We start from the raw sequence: 14,606 nt of genomic DNA, 5'->3' as shown, positions 1-14,606 counted from the left end.
AGCTAAACTCAGCCATTGCTCAGTCGTGGGAACTTGTGCAAGTCTCCAGGCATATGTACCTCTCAGGGTGCTGAGAGGGTTAAATGACATAATGTGTGGACAGTGTCTGGTGTCCCATAGTCAATGGTGTCAACTGCCATTGACTATGGGAAGCTTCGAGACAGAGGGTGAACTGGAGAGAGACTGAGCAAGGTGAAGTTTTGAAGGCCATGGCTGCCACAACAAACACGGTAATAAATTCTGATACGGAGCTTTACACTCGGGCTCCTAGTCATGTAACAGCCTGGGGAGGTGAGTGATGTTCATGAGATTGCATAGGGGTGACCACCTGATTCGGGTTCACATGCATTCCGGGCCGATGTAATACCTCATTGATTCGCATCAACATGTGAGGATGTCAGGGATTTTACTGGTGGAAACATCTCTGGGCTGCAAATTGCCAGACAATCAAGTAAGTGCCCTGAATTTCTGGAGGCCTCTTGTAATTCCTTCTGCCTTTTGAGAAACACACAAGCCTCCCCCAGCCCCAGCCTCCAGGAGATTCTGCCAAGGCCACCCACCCACCCTTTTTTCTCTCTAGAATCACATCTTGTCTTTACCTTCATTACCCGAGAAGCATTGTGTGAAGCTTGCCTTTCTGTGGCGTGTTTTATATTTCGTTGCCATTTCCAAGAAGATTTATAGCATGGGGTTTTTCTTATTTTCTAGGACTAGATGGTAAGCCCCATGAGGCCAGGGGCTTTGTCCTGTTCACCATCTACCCTCTTTACCTAGAATAGAGTCTGGCTCATAGTAGGGGCTCAATAAACATTTGTTGAATGAATAGATATATTTCTTCAAACTACACACGTCCCTGGGAGTTCTGTATCCCTGGCACACAGGCAGAAACCGCTAACTAGTGTTGTTATCACGGTCAGCTTGCTTGTTTTCTCAACGCCACCTCCCACAGCCCGGGTCCGACAGCCGGACTGTCGTCTTTGCACTCAGTGTCCTGGGGTCCTCAGCGCTCTCATGTCTCCCTTCTGGGTGGGTAAGGGCGCGGCTTGGAGCAGGTGCTCAGTCGGAGCTGAGGGATGGCTTTGTCGGTGTGGCGTGTGCATCTCTGTGTGTATGCGTGTGCAGGTGGGCGCGGGCGTGGTTTCCATTCCGGCCCTTCTTCCACGGAGCTGGAGGATGTTTGCTGAAGTTAGTCAGAGTGGCTGGGACTCAGGACTCTTGGGCTCTCTCCCTATGATTCATGGGCGCCCTGGGGAAGTCTGCAAAGCCCTTGCACTGCGGTGAAGGCTGGTACTTAAAAAAGAGGATGACTTCGTTCCTCGTTCCTTTTTGTACATTTTTCCACTAGCACACAGGCTCCTCCAGGAAATATTGGATCTTTAGCCACCTTTAGAGCAAGCCATTATTAGTATTTATTTTAGCTTTTTTTTTTTTTTGCATAAACTGGCTACTAACTAGGCATTTTGTTCATAGCATTTCAATTCATTCATTCATTCATTCATTCATTCATTCATTCATTCATTCATTCATTCATTCCTTGGTTTAGCTCTCACTTACTCTGCCCCTAGTATGTGCCAGGCACTGGCCAGCACTACAGAGATGAGACACATCTGTGCCCTTGAGGAACTCCTGGGGTGAGGAGATAGGTGCCTGGGAGCAGAGATCTGGTGGAGAGGAGTGTGAGGGTGGGGGAGGAAGAAGGTCAGGGGCCCAGGGAAGGTTTCCAGAGGTGGGAGCACTCTCTGAATGGGAACTCACAAGGTGCTGAGAATCATGCGAAGCATGTTGCAGACATTATTTCATTCATTCCTCACCCATCTATGAGGTAAGTGCTGTTATTCCTGTTTTTGTCTGATCTTGGATGAATTACTTAATGTCTCTAAGTCTCAGTTTCCTCATCTGTAAAACGGAATCTGTAAGACCTCAGAGAGTTGTGGTGAGGAATACATGGTTACAAACATATATAAGGTACTTGGCAACATGCTAGGTTGGAGTTACTAGGTGGACTCGTAGATGTTGCAATAATTGCAAAGAGGAGAGGAGGCCTGGAGGGGATGAATGGTTTGCCCAAGTTCCCATAGAGAGTGTCAGAAGTAGGATTTGGATCCAGTGCTCTCAAGGACAGGCCATACTGTGTGTCCGCTTGGGAGTCTGGAATGGGTTTAGAAAGTTTTTCCTGGGTGGAAAGCGATATTATTGAAAGATTTTCAGCGGGGGGGTGGGGGTGGGGGGGGCAGGGGGGACACATCATATATCTACTCTGCAACCCCATTCGTGGTAAATGTGCTAGTTACCTGCTCAACCTCTGAAGTGGACATGCGCACCGCCTTCCTTTGTTTCCCAACCTTGTAGCTGTTGCTGTAAAGTCTCCCCTTTCTTTTGGATGATCAGGGAACTGCCTAGAATGGAAACCACGAAGCCAGAAGAGGAGCGAGGATTCTCACTGCAGAGCTCCTGGGTGGCAAAAAACAAAGAAGTCATTCCTAAGGGGAGGAGTAGGGGAGGGAAAGAAAAGAAGAGAAAAGGGAAATCAAAAGCAGGCCGTTTCTGGCTCCGATGCTGTTCACTGAAATAATTTTTTATCCTTTGCACGGAGCCACCACCCAGCTCTTCTTGGAGCCACCTCCCGGGGCCGTTGTAAGAAGCCCTGATAAAGATTTATGTGGTTTGTTTTCTTTCCCCAGGCCTTTGAAGATCAACAGAGGAGGTAATGTTTATGGTTGGTTGGTTAACCCTATGGCTCTCTAGGGTCTCCTTCTGCCCCCCCCGCCCCCCCCAGCTGAGTCTCCAGGCAGGAGGCAGGAGGCAGCAGGCCGTGGCTGCCCCATCTGGGGAGCTGGCTGCCTAAAGGCCAGGGTTGGAGAGGATTTCAGAGCCGGTAGCCCTGGAGGCTGTGCTCACCACAACGGCGTCATCTCCGCGGACCGCCCCCACCATCTTCGGAATGGAACCAACTCATCCCACGGCGGGGAGGGGGGGGGGAGCTTGAGAAAATCAGCATCAAGAGGGGGGGAAAAAGAGGGTGGGGGTGACGTTCAGAAGGTTGGGTGAAGCGAGATGTGAATAGACTTGGCTCTGAAATTGTTAATTCTGGTCAGGTGAAGGCAGGATCGTCCAGGGTTCTTGGGTGCGAGGGACATTATGGGAAGATATGTAGATATTTAAAAAGTAAATGAATCTCTGCTTTGTTTTTTCAAACTCTTAATATTTTCCTGGCACTGCTGGTTAGATTACTTGCTGGGTGTCCTGAACTCCATTTCTGAGACCCAGCTGAAAACCGTGGACAGCTGGCAGGAAGTAGACACCTTGGAGATTCGAAATATTTGGTATGCCTTTCCGACCTTATTAAAAAAGGAATCCATTTGTTTTTTTCACATGTTCCTCCACATCCTAGGATAGCTACTGAAAGAACATTGGAAAAACGTGTCTTGTTGGAGTTACGATGGTCAATAGTTCAGGGGAGGCGAGGGCTTTAGTTCTTTGCCTCATACAGGAGACTGGATTTATAGCCCTTCTTGTTCAGGAGCCAAGGAACTGGCGAGCGGGGGACTCTTAGATCGCTCCTCTGAGTGACGGGACTCATTTGAGAACTGAAGCTCGGAAGGGATGTTTATCCATACATTGATTCATCATCGGTTTACTTTTGGTCAACAAACTGGCCACAAGCTACTCAATAAACTTGCAAGTCATCTCTAAGATCTCAGCTGACTCTATTGCGGGTGTTCATCGCCCACTTTCGTGGCTGAGAAAACTGAGGCATGGTGAGGTCTAGGAATTGGAGCACGCAGTCTTTCTGATTCTTTTCACTTCTCTAGGTTGCTTTCCCCAGAACCTATGGTGGAATAAATCTGAAACTTGGGGGCCAAAAAGACCAGAGTCCAAATCCTGTGTCTTCTACTTTCTTCAGGAAAGGCCTTAGGCAAAGCTACTTAATTTCATTGAGCCTCAGTTTGTTCGTATATATAGTGGAGAACAAAATGACAGTAACAACTTCACCAGGGTTGTGGTGAGAGGAAAAACCGAGAAGGTGTTCAGAGCCCTGCATGATTAGGTTCTCCATAGGTAGCACGAATTTTGGCCTCATTAGGTCAAAGCCATGGTCCTTTGCTCTGGTCCTGGGGCCTGAGAGGAGTGCTTCAAGTTCACAGAGGAGCCTAACTGGCCTTTCAAAGGTTTAGATCTTGCCTTGGGTCCCATGCTCTCTGTGTTGGGCAGAGGTGGTCTTGAGAGCAGTCAGCTATGGTTTCTCTACTAGGAGGTAGAAATATTTAACATAACAAGGTGACCTCATCAGGGGCATACCAGATGCTATCATCCATAAACAGCCATTTATTCCAGCCGAGCAGGCCCCACATGCCACAGGTAAGCTGGGGAGAGAGAGATTGAATTGCTCGCTTCTGCAGGAGTGGAGGTCGAACAGAAAAGCAACACAACCCTTACTCATAACTTCCAATGGCTGCAAGTGTTGTGTTTTTTTTTTTTTTTGGTTTTTAAAGCAGGTTAAACAGGTTTTCCATGGAAAGGTGCTGAACAGATCCAAAGCGGGACAATGACAAAATTTTCTTTTGCATAGAACCCTCCTTCCCATCCCCAAACTCTCTCCTCATCTCCACCCACCCTGCCCCCTACCCTGCATTTCAGCAACCCTCGCTCCTCTTGCTTCCCATCCCTGAAAAATTAACGTGTAAGGCACAAATTAGGCAGACTCAACCGCATAAAGGCACACTTCCCAAATGAGCGAAAATATTCCCACTTAAAAATGTATATAAAATGTTTATGAAATGAGGGAGATTTAGAAGTTATTGTAGGAGCTGCCAAACGTATGTTGGAGCACCTCTGATGGTTGGCTTTGCAATTGCCATTTAAAATATGTAGACATGTTCTTGCTCCCCCCAGCAGGCTCCCCCCCAGGCCCAGCTGCACTTGCACACAGCAGCCCACATACATATGCACGCGCGCTCTGACCGAGGAATCCAGCAAAACACGGGCTGCTCTTTATAGCTGGGGAGCTTGTTGTTTTAGTCTGTTGTTTTCATTTCGGTGCACCTGCACCCCTTGCCTAAGCCCCCCGCCACACTGCCCCGGCCTCGGCCAACAACACGGGGATGTGTGTTTCTGAATAAGCCATACATTATTCAATTTGGTTTCCTCAGGAATTTGGTAGGAAAACTCTGGATCTCAGTGAATTGAGCTTAATTGGATCCTTCAGGTCCTGAGCATGTTTCACCTGCCTTGGGTTTGTTCTCTGGGACTTCCCGGTCCCCATCAGTCCTCTCCTCCCCACCCCCTCTCCAGGAGCTGTGTGCATGGTTCAGCTGAAGTCTCTCCTCTTAGCAGGAGCAGGTCAATGAGCTGGTATGTGGGTGGTAAGAGCAGCCTGAGCTGGCCACCATTCTGGTGGCTAAAGGGAGGAGAGGGTGAGCTCCAAGCTCCAGGTTGATGAAGAGCTACTCCATGTATCTGATGTGCAGCCACTACAGAATCCTATTTGCAAATGCTAAGTGGCCTTGTCAATGTGGCACAAATTATCAATAGCGGCAGGGGGAAAGTTGACTGCTGCAACTTGGGCTTTGAAGGGGGATTCCTATGCTCTTGGTGCAATCCAGGGCCAATGGCGTCTTGAATCCAGTTTCTATTTGGTAGGTTTCTAAATCATGGCAGAGAAAGCATTGCAAAAACAAAGCAATGGCTTCTTCCTGGTAGGGAGACAAGCCAACCTAGACCCAAAAGACTCAGAAAACAATCATCCCATGGTTGTCTTGCTTTAGTATGAAGGTAACCTTTCCTTCCTTAGCCAGAGAAAGGAGTGAAGGTCAGGAAATCAACAGTGGCTGATCGAGCTTGGGGAACGACTGCTTTAGCTTCAGGTGGCGTCATTCATTCTATTGTCAGACAACTGGGATCATCTGAGATTTTTTTCTGTTATGATTACATTGGGCTCCTTGCCAGACCCTTTTTTTGGTTATTATATTAGTTATTTATTGCTTCAAAACATATTACTCCAAAATTTAGCAACTTAAAGACAACAAACATTTATAATCTCAAAGAGTTGCTGAGGGTCAAGAATTCAGGAGCAGCTTAGCTGGTTGGTTCTGGCTCAGCGTGTTTCATGAAGTTGTCGTCAAGACTGCAGTCAGGGCTGCAGCATCTGAGTTCTGACCCGGGGTTGGAAGGTCTGCTTGCAAGATAGATCACCCACATGGTTGCTGGGAAAAGGCCTCGGTTCATTATTGCTTGTTGGCAGGAATCCTCAGTTCCCTACCCGGCAGGCCTGTCCATAGGACTGCTTGAGTGTTTCCATGGCATGGCAGCTGGCTTCCTCCAGAGCAAGTGATCCAAGAAGGAGAGCAAGGTGGAATCCACAGCGCCTTTTATGACCTAGTCTTGGAAGTCACACATTGTCACTCTTGCCACATTTTATTACTTAGAAATGAGTCGCTAAGTCCAGCCCACATTCAAGGTGAGAGAAATTAGACTCCATCTTTTAAAAATATATATATTTTTATTGATTTCAGAGAGAGGAAGAGAGAGGGAGAGGGAGAGGGAGAGGTAGAAACATCAGTGATAAGAGAGTTGTCATTGATTGGCTGCCTCCTGCACGCCCCCTGCTGGGGATCGAGCCCACAACCCCAGGCATGTGCCCTGACTGGGAATCGAACTGCGATCTCCTGGATCTTAGGTCGATGCTCAACTGCTGAGCCACGCCAGGCCGGGCTACACTCCATCTTTTGAAGGGAAGATCATAGAAGAATTTGTGGACATATTTTAAAACTACTATAGACATAGCTCTCCTAAATGATACTATAGAAAATAAGACTACTTAATTATTGCAGTAGTCCTCTAGGTATTTGACTGCAGCTATCATATCTTAACACCTTTAGCTAAATATTCTCAATTCCTTTGACTATTCCATGCATGACTTGGTATATATCCCTCTACCATCCTATATTCTCAGTGTGCCAATGTAGCTGAAACAGGGTACCTTGGATTGAGCATAAGACTCAAAATATGAATGCAGAAGACTAAGTAATTGTTAGAGCTCATCCACCTATGCTTAGTACAGTGCCTGGCACATAGTAGGTATTCCATTAATATTTGCTATTGGCAGAATGAACCAATGAATGACCAGATGAATGGTTTTATTTCTATTAAAATACCTGGTGACTGCATTAGTTTACTTTTTTCAGTCTTTTTTTTTAGCAGCATTTTATACTTTTGCTTAATTGTAGCTTATTAAATTAAATGCCTAAATCAATGTTTTTTATTTATTTATTTTACAATCCTTTGCCCAGCTAAGATTCTCCCATTTTGTTCTTAAATTTTTCAACCTAAATATGGAGCTTCAATCTCTACCAAGTGACATCTGCTGTTCAAGATCATTCTGCATCATGAGTTATCGTCTAGCATAAGCTCTCTCTCCTAGACTGACGTTGTCCAAAAACCTAATCTTGGAGTCAACATAGTAGTGGACTCACTATTGCTTCCTTAGGCTACCAGGTTGTTTCATCTGGGTCTATTCCTCTGCCACCAGGGCTCCTGATTTCCTGTCTCTCCCTCTCACTGGGCTCTGCATGCAATCAGCACACCCCCAAAAGGCAAACCACCCATAACTAACTTGTCCTAACTGCACTTAAATCGGAGCCATCCTCCACAGATGTGGCTCTCTCTCTGGGTAAAGACCTTTAGAAAGGGAGATTCCACTGCCTCCCACAGGCACCCATTTCCAGAGTCCGCCCTCTGGAGGTTAGGGAGAAGAGTGGGGGAAATGATGCACTGGCAGAATAATTGGGATGGAAAGGATTTATTCTTGGCCTTTTTAGTGGGGACCAAAGTCTTTTTTTGGGGTATGAGTGGGCGGAGGGAGATGTGGGAGTGGGGAAGATGAGTCTCAACTAAAGTCTTAGCATCCAGCAGAGATGAAAACCAACGTAGAGAGTCAAGAGTGGAGCTTTCCACCCAGATGTCAGGGTCTGGGGCCAATTAAGAAAGTGCATTTGGATGAACCAAAGACATAATGGGGGGAATCTGAGTTTTCTGTGCTCCATTCAGACTTGGCAAAATTCTGGTCTCGGTTTATTTTTAGCTTGATCAACTTTATTATTGTTTTAAATGACAAAATAATATGTGCTCCTTTTATCAAGTCAGATAGTCCTCTCCGAGTCCAAACTCTGAAGCTATAGCTCATGTTTCTTTCCATACTTATTTCCATGTGTACGTATACAGCTTACATACACATTCATAGCATTTTTTATAGTGGGCTGGATCATAAAATGCATTCTACTGTCTCACCCCCCTTCCCCTTCTTTCCTTCCTTTCTTCTTTCTCAACCCGGCATGGATCTTCCCAGGTCAAAAAACGGGCTCGCATCCTTTATCATAGTGCTGCAGGTGCAGCACAGTTTCTCCAGCTCTCCCTTTGTTGACGGACACTCGGGTTGTTTCCAGTTAGTTTTGCCACAACCGGCGGAGCTGCAATAAGCATCTTGTACAAATATCCTTACCTACTGGTGCTTTTATCTCTATTGGATAGATTTCCCAAAGTGGTATTTTGGTTTTGCTTGGTAGCCTGTTTTCCATCCTTTTATGCTGGTTAATGGTGCAATAAACAAGGCACTGTCCTCTCTCCCTTAAACCAGCTCCCTCAGCTGTTATTCTGCTTGGTTCAGACAGTAGCTGATTTCCCAGAGTCGCCATGTGGCTGAAGTAAAACCCAGGAAAATGCATCTATTCACTGTCCGGGTGGGGGTGTAGGGTGGGCTGGTTTATGTGGGCCCAGTTTTGAAGTTGGTCTATGTGTGTCGGTGAGTGTGTGTGCAAGTGTGTGTGTGTTTTAAATGCCTCAGCTTAAATACAGGAGTAACCACGTCTCAATATCACTCCGTGTTAAATAAAATAAATGAATGGCAATACTGAAGTGTGGTATAGTAGAGACAGCATAGGATTGAAAATCAGAAGACCTGGGTCTGAATTACCTGGTTCTCTACCTACTAACTATATCCTCTTAGAGTTGAAACCTTCCTAAGAAAAATGGGCACCATCGCTGTGCCAGCCTCACAGGCTGTGAAAATGAAGAGAGAGATCACACTGTAAGCCATACAACTCTCTGTATGTGGTTTAAATTTATTTAATGCAAGCAAAACACCCCAGGGGAGGATGCTGTTCTTTTTAACAAACAGCAAATCAACACATAAAGTCATCAGGAGGCCACCAGGACCTTATGCTGGAGGGGTCTCCCAGCAACCCAGGCTAATGGCACCCAAAGACTAGAGAAGGGCTGGCTGGGGTGAGTGGAAGATATTAGAATCTTATAATCAAGAGTGTATTTTAAAACAGCCACACACACAAAGCTGCTCAAGCATTTTCTGCATTTGATGACCCAGATGTCCCCGGGCTGACCAGGGTTCCTTTCTTTAGGGGAGCTCTTTGGTTTGGGTATTGGGTGCAAAGATTCTTTTTTATGGACTGAAGCTGTTGCTGTAGTTCTGGGCTGAGTAGCCCATGGATGCTTCTCAGGTGTTTTCTTCTTTCACTCAGGCCATCAGTTCAATGGTGTGCCCGGGACTGTCCTGATTTTAAAGCGGAAAGGTCCAGTGTCCTCAGTCTTGGGCACGTCGGATGGCCTTGCTCTCTATGTCCGGCTACTTGCTCTGGGGGAAGCAGCCGCCGTACTGCGAGGACACTCGGCAGCCCTGCGGAGAGATCTGCCTGGGGAGGGACGGGGGGCCTCCTATGTCTTGATCTTTATGCCTGGATGGCTAAAACTGTTTAAAGAAAAAAAAAGGCATGATCATGAATGATGCTTTCCATCCCTCATTCTCTGGAGATGATTCTCGATTCTTTAAGGCTGCACTTCTCAGACTTTGATTTTATGGAATATTCATGTTCTAGAACTGAAAGGAGGGTATTTTTTTTCCTATTAAAATTAAATAACAGCTACTTTTCAGTCAGCAGAAAAGAAGTTAAGATGTCAGTAGAATTTTATCAATTCTCAGTCTATCCAAATATGATTTATCACTTACCTCTTGTCTCTTACCTAGTCTTATGATTTTTCTTCCTAATCCTTACCCGAGGATGTGTTTATTGATTTGAGAGAGGAAGGGAGGAAGAGAGAGAAAGAGAGAAACATTGATGTGGGAGAGAAACATCGATCGGTTGCCTCTGGTACTTGCCCCGACCAGGGATTGAACCCACAACCTTTTTGATGCTCCAACCAACTGAGCCACCAGCAGGGGCATGATTTTAAAATACATAATAAAATGATATTTTAAATTAAAATGTCATATGGGTATCATGGTATATCATAAAATGCTGTAACTTCCAATGGGCTTCATGGTATAGAGTAAACTTTAGGGACATTGTCAAAAAGATGCTCTTGATGGTATGTTATATAGCGACCCTTCAGAAAGTTATAGAAGGGAATCATATGTCCCAGTTTTCTAGGGATAGTCCCTGGTAAGCCAGTGTCCTAGTGTCTGTCCAGTGAGTGCCCATTCTCACTCTCAAAAGTCTTTTAGTTTGAATGATAAATTATATTTTTATCCTGGTCATGGGGAACCTGGTAGGAGGGAATTCTTGTTGTTGTTGCTAAAATTTGCTAGATCATGCCAGGCATTGATTTGGTTACTTTCTATGCATTTTCTCCTTTGACCTTATGGCCGTTAGTAGGTGCTCTTACAGAGGAAGAACCCAAGTCCCAGAAAGATTAAATAATTTGCCCACGTTCAAAAGCTACTGAATGGCAGAGTCAGGATTAGAACCTGTGTCTGGCAAACGTCGGAGCCTACGAGCTTGGCCGACACCTAACTCGCCTTCGTCTTTCTGTATTAGCAAGTGGTTGAACGCGCGTCCCAGCTGCCTAAAATCCTCAAGAATTCCAAGGAAGCAGATGTAGCCTCAAGTGGCCAGCGGGGCTTCCTTCTGGGGACAGCTGTGTTCCTTGGGTAGGACAAATGAGGTGTCTGTACTCACCTGAGTATTTCAGGTAACCCCCAAGGAGGCCCTGTTTGTCCCTCGTTAGTAGAGCTGCCTGTTTACAGGCTTGCTGAGATTTTTCCTCCCCCAATTAAAGTATAACGAATTCGCTAAGCCTTCATCCCACATCACCCTGCCAGTTGGGCGTTTTGGGGTAGATAGACTGAAGTGTGAGTCCAGCAGCCTGCCCTGGGGTGAGAAGAGAAAAGAGCAGATCTGTGTGCGTCCTAGCAGCCGGCAGCTCTCCCTGTGCTGTGGCCTGTTCTGGGACTGAGGGCCAAAGGAGCCTTGGAATTGCTTAGACCTGCCTCTGTGCCTTTCGCTGTCCGGGTAAAAACATCACCTCTCAGGAGGCCTGTGCTGGAGCACAAACCCACGTATTGTCTGGCCCCTGGCAGGCTGGTCTGTGGAGGGGACACTCTAAGAGCTCTATTTTAATCTTTTGGAGCTGGGCCAGGGTAGGAATTCAGCTGCCAGCACCAGGCTCCCCACCCCCACGCTCTCGCCCCAGCTCCCATTCCGCCACCCCTCCTCCTGGTTTCAGGCGCTCTGACCTCCCATCATGAGAGGTGCTGGTGTTCTTTTTTCCTCCCTTTCTCTTTTTCAAACTACCAGGGCTCTTTCAGTGATTTGACCTCCCAAGTGAGGCAGACCAGGGCTCCTCAGTGGGCTACTTGGGGCTCGGAGCTGGCACGAGGCCAACCCTTGAATCCCGAGTTTTACCTCCAGATGTGCGTGCCTCTGTGCTGGTGTGGACGGGTGTGTTTGTGTTGTGTGTGTGTGTGTGTGGTGATGGTGGTGGGGGGGACTGAGTGTGGTGGTGCATGTTTGTGTGTTTTTGCATCTCCATGACTTTTCTCTGCATGTGAAGAAATTGATAGGGTGGGAAAATTGAGGGGATGGGAAAGGAATGGGGGGCTCGAGTCCCCGAACCTCCTCTGTTCCCTCTGCCAACAATACTGCCCGAGCCTGAGTCAGATCATTTCACTGTCTCCCCTGATGGGTCTTCCTGTGTGTGCCCCGTGTCACTTGGGTTTGTTTCTCTGGGTGGGAACGAGTCTTGTAGAGGGACCGCGTGGTATAGGGGCGTGCGACTCCCTGAGCCCCACGCCAACCTCTCGTCTTCCCTGCACCCCAGAGGAGATGCCCATTGCCGGCTTGCCGTCTGGCAAAGGGCCTGCTTGCTTCGCGCCTGGATTCTGCCACTTGCTGCCTGTATGATATTGGGCATGTGATTTCCCTTCCTTTGAGCCTCAGTTTCCCAACCTGCAAAAGATGGATGACAATGCTACCAACTTTCACAGAAACTAGAAAGTAGAAGATTAAATGGCACTCAAAAGATGACCCATAATTCGCTCCTTTCCTTTCCTGCCTACCTACCTATCCTTTCCCGGGAACAAGCCCTAAGGCAGTGGGGCTCGTCCCGGCCCCTTGAAGAAGCCCCAGCTGGGAAGGAGGGATGGGGTCCTTTCTGAAGAGGTGGGAGGGGGCAGAGGGCGTGGAGCGCTCTCCCACCCGGAACCTCCCGTCTTCTCTCAGCCCCATCCTCTGGCCTCTGCCAATGATGTGCATTTTCCTCTCTGCACCGGCCTCCCACACTGACTCATTACCTCGACAGGGTAGCAACTTCCAAAACAAAACTTTTTCAACCAAGGAAAATATAACTATGGGGAGGAAAACATTTCAGTATCAGGCCTCCTGGGACCCGAGGAAATGTGCCGAGTGTTTGTCAGAGAATGATGCTGTCCTGACTTCAGGGACTTCGCCGAGGGCAGGAGGACAATGTCTGGCTCTTGGCTCCAGCCAAGCCAAAATGGCCCACGTGAGGTCCATGCTGGTGCTCAAGTTGCCCCATACTTGGAAGAATCAAAGTGTGCCCAACACTGTGCCTCAAAGCAGGCACCCCTACATGAAGGGGGACCTGTGCTCTGCCCCATGCCAACCTCTCGTCTTCCCTGCCACCCCAGAGGAGATGCCCATTGCCGGCTTCCCGTCTGGCAAAGGGCCTGCTTGCTTTGCTCCTGGATTCTGGGAAATGGCCAAGGGAGCACAGGCCACACTTAATTATAGTGCCCCCCAGAGGTGTGCAGTGCTTTGACCCTTTCCAGGGCAGTCCAGGGAAGGGATCTTAGGGTAGTAATCGGGCAGGACCTAAGAGAACAGCTGGTGGGAGGTGCCAGTACTAAGTCAGGTCGCTGGGGAAGGTCCAAGGGATATTCCAGATCCCACTCCAGATCACTGTGATTCCACAATGGCTGGCCAGCCACGGACTGGGGAACTAAATGGAATGAAAGAAATGGAACTGTTTTCTGAGAGAGACTGGCATAGGGCAAGGCAGTGGAGGAATATTTGCGGGGAGGGGTGCAGAATATCGGGAAGGGATGCTGAACGTGGATTTGTCAGTTACTTTTCTTCTCTACTCTCTTTGAGATGCTATGGACTCAGTGTCATCTACTTATCTTCCACCATCTACCTTCTCCAACAAGGGCAGTGACTGCAGAGAACATCTCCAAAACCAGAAAGGCTCTTAGAAGAATCCCTCCTCCTTCCTGATTAGGTACTCAAGGGGAGTATTTTAGAGCCATGAAATTTCAAAGCTGAAAAAGATCCTACACGTTGGATGATGCCTTGATCTGGAAGTTCAGAGAGGAAAAGTGTCTCTCTTGCCATCTCAGGGTGCCTGGCCCTGAGCTAGAACACAGGCCTCACAGGAAAGTGTCCGTGTGCTTTGTTGTCTTGTTTGGCTTCCTTTGTGGGCACTGGCTGTGGGTGTGTAAATGTCCCTTGTACATCTGTCTCTGCAGGGTGTCTGTTCCAGAGAGAGAGCCTCCAGTGGCTGAGTGGGCAATGCTTTTCCGTTCTTGTGGGGCCTAAATCTATGGCACGTGGCACACTGGAAAGTCAAGAGTCCTGGGTCTTAGAATTCACATCATTGAGCCCCTAGCTTCTTATTTGTAAAACAGCTAAAAGTTCTTGCTCTGATCACAGGGCTGTTTATCAAGCTTAAATAGGATGGTGCTTGTGAAAGGGCTTTATAAACATATAGGAGATTGCTGTTATCAAAAGCCTGATGAGAATGGTGTGTACAAAAGTGGCCTTGTTGGGCAGTGGGACAAGATGTTTGCAGGTTTTCTGGGCACTCAGAGGATGCAGCAGGGACTGATTTGCGTATCAGTCCCCATGGTGCTCAACCACTGGGTTTAGGACTCTCAGATAACGGTGGGCTGTCTGGAACAGTGTCCTGCACCATCGGAAAGAGCAGGTTTCTCCCCAGGCCCTTTGCCCCCTTCTGGGGGCTGATCTCAATCAGAGCATTCTGGAGATGGTGTGTGGGGTGGGTGGTGGAACTTTCCAGGAAGTCCCAAAAGAAATACTTCAAGGTACGCTGAAGGGACAAACAGCTCCATCTGAGCCATTTTAGGCAGCCTTACGCTGGCAGGCATTCGGAAAGGCCTTGGAGTCCATTTCTTTATGGAAAAGGTAAGCAATTTATGGGAGTTCACCTGTCTTTAAGCGATCGCTTCATCAGTTTTTCACCCATTTAACAGGTATCTGTGCCAGGAGCTGTGAAGTGTCTTAGGAAAACGATGACCACATAAGCCTAGGCAATTGCTTTTGACTTAGAACACTGATCTAGTT

This window comes from Miniopterus natalensis, chromosome 17 (assembly GCF_054644295.1).
Source record: "Miniopterus natalensis isolate mMinNat1 chromosome 17, mMinNat1.hap1, whole genome shotgun sequence".
NCBI lineage: Eukaryota > Metazoa > Chordata > Mammalia > Chiroptera > Miniopteridae > Miniopterus > Miniopterus natalensis.
This window is presented reverse-complemented; position numbering follows the sequence as displayed.